The sequence below is a fragment of the Octopus sinensis genome, linkage group LG26 (assembly GCF_006345805.1).
Source record: "Octopus sinensis linkage group LG26, ASM634580v1, whole genome shotgun sequence".
NCBI lineage: Eukaryota > Metazoa > Mollusca > Cephalopoda > Octopoda > Octopodidae > Octopus > Octopus sinensis.
In genome coordinates this window covers 9,521,702-9,529,201 of record NC_043022.1, presented here as the reverse complement: position 1 = coordinate 9,529,201, position 7,500 = coordinate 9,521,702, and the positions used below count along the sequence as shown (strand labels likewise).

The 7,500-nt window shown below is 39.8% G+C and overlaps 1 protein-coding gene and 1 long non-coding RNA gene across 2 annotated transcripts in view; both read right to left on the bottom strand.

Moving 5' to 3' along the window:
- LOC115224739 (epidermal growth factor receptor substrate 15-like 1) overlaps window positions 1-7,500 on the bottom strand; it is a 269,100-nt gene that overhangs the window by 254,742 nt on the left and 6,858 nt on the right. The gene's annotated exons all lie outside the window — the stretch shown is intronic.
- Window positions 1-7,500, bottom strand: part of LOC118768017 — a 15,915-nt gene that overhangs the window by 6,569 nt on the left and 1,846 nt on the right. The gene's annotated exons all lie outside the window — the stretch shown is intronic.

The following is a 7,500-nucleotide window of genomic DNA, read 5'->3' as shown; positions in this document are numbered from 1 at the left end:
GTTTGTGTGTCTACATACGCCTACACACAATATATGCATACGTTTATATACGTACACACATATAAACAAACAGATACTTTTAAAACTGTTTCGCAAATTCTATTTCAGAGGCACAAATTATGAACTGGAGAAAACCGAATTTCTTGGTTAAATCTGTTAAATACATCCACACACTTATACACACACACACATTTATACAGAAAATCATAAACCTTCTCAAAGACTCTTCGTCTAGTAAAGTCACTTGGTGCCCCCCCCCCCGCCAGTGCAGGCAGCACTTAAAAAGCATCCAGTCCACACTGTAAAGTGGTTGGCATTTGGAAGGGCATCAAGCTGTAAAAACCATGCCAAAACTGTCCTCGCCTGTGCAAGTGCCATGTAAAAATCTCTCAGCCCACTCTATGGAATGGTTGGTGTTAGGAAGGGCATCCAGCTGTAAAAACCATACCAAAACAGACACTGAAGCATGACACAAGCTCCCACCTGGCCAGCTTCTATCAAACTGTCCAACCTATTCCAACATGAGAGGAGAATGTTAAACGATGATGGTGATGATACATATTGTTTGTTCCTTCTCGAGCCATCCCTGGCTCATAGGGCCGGTTTCCCGGTTTCCTTGGCATATAGGTTCCCCACCTGGACGGGACACCAGTCCATTGCAGGTGAGCTGCAAGATGCAGGAGGAAAGAGTGAGAGAAAGTCGTGGCAAAAGAGTCAGCAGAAGTTCACAATTACCTTCTGCTGGAGCCACGTGGAGCTTAGGTGTTTCACTCATAAACACACACATCGCCCGGTCTGAGATTCAAACCTGCAATCCCTTGACTGTGAGTCAGCTGCTCTAACCACTAAGCCATGTACCTCCACACATGCATATATACACGCACATATATATACATCTACACACATATTTATATGCAAACATAACTCACACACATATGTATATATATATATATGCATGTAGAGAGAAAGAGATATATATATATATGCAGAGAGAAAAATATATACATACATCTTTTTAGATGTATATGTATGTATATCAGATGAAACCAATGGTAAAGAGATTGTTATTGGTCTGAATTAGAAATAATTGTATTATTTGGAAAAGACACCAGAAAGGGAGTTACCAACATTTCAGACAGAGTCATTCTTCAGGATTAATTGATAACAATAACGGTACCAGCAAGATAATGTCTGTAACTACATATGTTGTATGTCAATACAACAGGGAGAAAAGAGAGAGAGAGAGACTGTGTGTACAGTTAATATGGCTCAAGTTAGAGGAGCAAGGAGTGAAATGCCCATGAAGCTGGCAACCCTTCAACTAACCTAACTAGAATCAATCAGTACTTCCTCTCATCTCAGTCGTTCACCCTTTCATCTTCTCATTTCCATTCTTACATCTAAGGGAATAACAAAATAACTTTTTTCTTCTCACAAAACAGTCCTTTCATGGTGATATTTTTTTTTTTTTTCTACATATCTGTTGTGGATAATTATTGATTGCTGCCACTGATGGATTTACACTACGATTCAAGATTTTTGGAAAGAAGCCATCAAGTCTAGCCGAAAGCAATAGTGCGAAAAAAAAATGCATAAAGGGATTACACTGGATATTAAACTTGATGTTTTAAAAAGGCTTCATGCTGGAGAAGAATTCAGCCACATAGAGCCTACAATGTCTACAATAAGGACAATATGTGACTATAGAGAGAAAATCAAATATTCAAGAAGCCACTCCATTAGCTACTCAGACCTTATTTTAGCAAAGGCCACATACAGTGCTTCTCAACCATTTTTTTAATCTATGGACCCCTTTGATTACTATTTCATTCTGGTGAACCCACATAGCCATTTGACGTAGAAACTAGTTTTATAGATATTTCTTTCAAAATTCCTATTTTGTTTATTATACATTCACTTGTGTCGGTTGAACCTGTGTGGAACGTCAGAGAAAGAAACCTGGCTGTTTCTTGCAATAAACACATCTGGAATAGGTGCAGGTATGACTGCATGGTAAGAAGTTTGCTTACTAACCACATGGTTCAGGGTTCAATCCCACCACGTGGCAACTTGAGCAAGAGTCTTCAACTATGGCCTTGAGCCAACCAAAGCCTTGTGAGTGGATTTGGTAGATGGAAACTGAAAGAAGCCCATCATATATATAAGTATGTGTATATATATATATATCTGTATGTGTGTGTCTTTGTGTCTGTGTTTGTCGTCTTCCCACTGCTTGCCAACTGGTGCTGGTGTGTTTACATTGCCATAACTTAGTGGTTTGGCAAGAGAGACTGATAGAATAAGCACCAGGCTTTAACTTATTAGATAAAAATGAACCCTTAATATACCACTGTATATTAATATACTACATGCTACTGCATATACTCCAGTTTATTTTGTTTGCACAGACCCCCAAAATTCTTATATGGACCCTCAATGGTCACATGGACCCTCATGGGTCATATGGGCCAAGGGTCATTTGGACCCTAGTTGAGAACCACTGGTCAAATGTAATGCTAAAGGTGGAACATCTCGTAACTATATTAATCTAAGCTCAGACTTGACATAATGTACCAATACACACAATGGTTATTCAAAAGAAAAATATTAATCAGAGGTTTGTATGATAATTTGCAGAAAAAGGAAAATTAAACTTCTAATGGAGATTCTTTCCCGGCCGGTACTAAGGTTGCTGAGAAAGGTTTAACCCTTTCATAGCTACCCACTGGGTTCTATGGTACAAATTTCTGGTTTAACCCCTTGACAACGGTTGACACAAATATGCGATCACACTTTTGCTTGCCTACCCGTGGTTAACAAATATACGATGTAGAGCTGCCCTACATTTATCGCAGACTTTATAGTGGCTGACGTATGTTTAGGTTCGCTATTGTGCACACGCTCGCCGTCCCGTGCATTATCGTAGCTATTTTAGGTTACGTTCAAGTCAAGAGACTAGCAGTAGACCAATGACATGCGCATACTTTACAAGCACAATACCGTGTTTTGAGTTGTACCACACGCAAGCTATTTTTTGAACTTGAGCAGAATAACTCATGCATATCATATTATGATAAACAGCTTCACATAGTTCGTTTTCATAAACCGGTAGACGTAAATGTACAATGCTGTTATTGTAACGGTGAATGTAAATAGAGACGAGCTCGTTGGCACTCATGTGTTTGTGTGGCCTCGTTGGATAAAAAAACTGGAGCAGTGTCTCACATGCTTCGGGTAATACCGGCATCAAGGGGTTAAAAGAGAATTAACTCTTCAGCATTCAGATTACTCTGTCAAATGCAATTCTTATTTATACAAATTGCTTTGAATTAATCAAGCATTATATTGTAAGTTCAACTTCAAAATTTTGATGAAGTGATTGTTTATTTTTAGAAGGACATTGTGGGATAAGTGTGAGAGGCCAGATCTGGTCAATTTGAACATAAAACCAGTAAAAATATCTGGGCTGGATATGGCCAGTTTAAATGCTAATGGGTTAAATCAAAACTTTCTGTCAAAATTTCATGTGAATTAGTTTCAAATACCAGATCAACAATGACAAAAATTATTTTACAAAGTCCATCATATAAACATAGAGAAGCTTGACATGGATGTTATGGATAACAGCTGCATTAAGGGATGAAGTGAAACCCTTAATATTGGAAGGTGCTTGGTCAGACAGTATCTGTGATACATTATTTACATTTGACAGATATTTATCTTCATCTTGTTTGTTGTTAACACAACGTTTCGGCTGATATACCCTCCAGCCTTCGCCAGGTGTCTTGGGGAAATTTCGAACCTGGGTTCTCATTCCTAAGGTATTTTCCAATGTTATTATTATTATTATTATTGCTCAGGTCACTGCCTGGAATCGAACTCAGAATCTTGGGGTTAGTAGCCTGCGCTCTTAACCATTACGCCATATGCAGGACAAATATCCATCAAATGTAAATAATGTACGTAATTTCTCATCTCTTAAATATAGAACTGTAGTATCTATGATTATATAAGTTTTCTACAAGCAGAAATTCTACATTAAATTTGGTAAGATAATGTGACACTCACACATGATGTAGGGTATGAAAAAGGATGATGTGGTTGATTTACTACTGCCCCTTAGAACATAAACAAACTGATAAAATAGAAATTCTTCTAATTCCACTTAAATTGACTGCAAAAAATATTGCTAAAGCGTTGGCACTTATAGAAGAAGGTCTGAAAATTTTTGCTGGTAACAACCTTAATCATATTTCTTTTACATACATAATTGTCTCAAATCCTACACCTCATAGGGTTGATTACCCAGTTTTCATTTTGGGTAAATGGCCAAGATCCCAACATAGGGCTGGTTATCCAGTTTCCATTGTAAGTGACCAAGATCACAACATATGGCTGGTTACTCAGTTTCTTTTCTGTGTCAGTGACCAAGATCACAACATGAAGCAAGTTCCCCAGTTTTTGTTATGTGTTAGTGATCAAGATTCCAACATAGGGCTGGTTACCCAGTTACCCTTGTGTGTAAATGGCCAAAATCAAAATATAGGGTTGGTTACCCAGTTTCCATTGTATGTAAGTGACCAAGATCACAACATGGAGCTGGTTACCCAGGTTTTACTGTGTTTAAGTGACCAAGATCATAATACAGGGCTGGTTAGCCAGTTTCCATTGTAAGTGACCAAGATCACAACACAGAGCTGGTTACCCAGTTTGCACTGTATGTGACCAAAATCGCAACATAGGGCTGGTTACCCAGTTTGCAATGAAATGACCAAAATCACAACAGAGGCCTGGTTACCCAGTTTGCAGTGTAAGTGACCAAAATCACAACATAGGGCTAGTTACCCAGTTTCTATTGGGTTGGTGCATAATTTTTTTCAACAAATTTTATTCAACAAAAACAATAACAACATGTAACAAAAACATCTTTAAATGATTATTCCGGAGCATATTCACCATCTACTTCAATTACTGCTTCCCATTTGCTTGGCAGGCAGTCAGACCATCATTTAAAGATTTTTTGTTTAATATTGTTATTGATTTTGTTGAATTAAATCCACAATAATTATGCACCAACCCTATCTTTTGTGTAAGTGACAAAGATCCACAACATTTTCCTCCTGAACAGGATGCAAGTTCATTGCAGGTTTACTCATTCACAGATGAAGGGAGTGGAACAACATGAAATGAGAAGTTTATAATGAGCTGTACAAAGAGATAATGCACCATAAACATCAAACAACTTCAGATAAGTTCTTCATCCATCAAGAGATGATGATGGCAATGATTATGATGATGGTGACGATTACGAAGGTAAACTATAAGACAAAAGATACTGTCCCTTGTTCTCCCAGTAATTCTCATTCCATGCCCACCTCTCAAACAGTAACCATTTTCTACGGTTGGAATGTCCCCTATTATAGCTTTTTTTTTTATGTGCCCTTTTCAAGCCTAGCCAGGATCATGGGCCCGGTTTCTCAGTTTCGATGGCGTATGTGTTCCCCCCAGCTGGACAGGACGCCAGTCCATCGCAGCATTACTCAAGAAACAGGAAGAGAGAGTGAGAACCCCTGCCGGAGCCTCATGGAGCTTTTAGGTGTTTCCGATCAATAAACACACACAACGCCCAGTCTGGGAATCGAAACAGCTGCCCTAACCACTGAGCCATTGCACCTCCACTATTATAATATTATGGTTCATATTCATTCCCATGTTTTTATGTACTGTGTATGTTCAGTAATTGTTTCCATGCATAAAATTTCACATTATGAGATTTTCTCTCTCTCTCCTGCTCACTGGGTAACCATGTACCTCCTCTATAGCAAAACACTTGTTTCTGCCCCTCTATTTCTCTGTCACGCTCTGATCCTTCTTCATCTCATAAAAGATCACCTCCTCCAATGTCTACTCCATTATAACAACACACCTGTCTCTATCTCACACTCTAATCTTTCATCCTCTAACACAAGTTTCCCTCCTCAAATGCCCTTGCTCCTCTCGAACTTCTTTGTCTTGCAAGTTACTTGGTGACCCTGCCACATAAAAAGCATCCAGTTCACACTGTAAAGTGGTTGGCATTTGGAAGGGCATCCAGCTGTAAAAACCATGCCAAGACTGACCTCATCTGTGCTGGTGCCATGTAAAAAGCACTCAGTCCACTCTGCATGGTGGTTGGTGTTAGGATGGGCACCCAGCTGTAAAAACCCTGCCAAAACAGACACAGTAACCTGGGGTAGTCTTCTACCTGGCCAGTTCCTGTGAACCATCCTCCCCATGGAAGACAGACATTAAATGATGATTACTTGTATATAACCTTGCTTGTTTTCAAGCAGGTAATATGGGATTGATCATTTTACAACTATAATGCGATGTCAAGACAGAAAGAGATACACACACACACATACATTTATGTTTCTGTCAACCAAATCCTCATTAAAGGATTTGGGTCAGTCCAGGGATATAGCAGAAGGCATATATATATATATATATATATACATATAAAGGGTAAAGAGTAAAAACACCCACCCACCTTTGGTCAAGAATGACCATAGGATTGCACCTAGAAAGTTACCCTCCAAGGCACAAGTCTGGGCAAGGTAGTTTGTGGAAGACCAGCAGTTGTCCATTCATGCCCACCTCCTCTCTCGACACCACTGATGTTATCCAAGGGAAAGGCAAAGGCCGATACAGCTTGGCACAAGTGACTTTGCAACTCATTTCTACAGCAGAGTGAACTGGAGCAATGTGAAGTAAAGTGTCTTGCTCAAGAACACAACACACAGCCCGGTCCAGGAATCGACCGAGCTGTGTGTTGTGTTCTTGAGCAATCATCATCATCATCATTTAGCGTCCGCTCTCCATGCTAGCATGGGTTGGACAGTTCGACTGGGGTCTGTGAAGCCAGAAGGCTGCATCAGGCCCAGTCTGATCTGGCAGTGGTTCTACGGCTGGATGCCCTTCCTAATGCCAACCACTCCGTGAGTGTAGTGGGTGCTTTTTACGTGCCACCCGCACAGGTGCCAGACGAAGCTGGCAAACGGCCACGGACGGATGGTGCTTTTTACGATATATATATATATATATATATATATTATATATATATATATACTTTTATTAAAGTTGCAAAATTATCACAAAACTGTTATTCAGAGTTTCCTGTTCCTCTTTGTCAGACAGTTGTGGTGGAACATGATACTCTGAGTAACAATTTTGTAATAATTTTGCAGCTTTAATAGAAGCATATTACTCTACGTTTGGTGTGCTCACCTGCATGAGTGTGTTGTTATATTAGGAAGGACATCCAGCTGCAGAAGCCATGCCACAACAGACAGCTGGACGGTTTGACAGGAGCTGGCAGCTGTCCAGACCCCAGCTGTCTGTTTTGGCATGGCTTCTACAGCTGGATGCCCTTCCTCATGCCAACCACTTTACAGAGTGTGCTGGGTGCTTTTTACACACCACCAGCATGGAATGCATTCATGTAGCATCAGCATGAGTGCT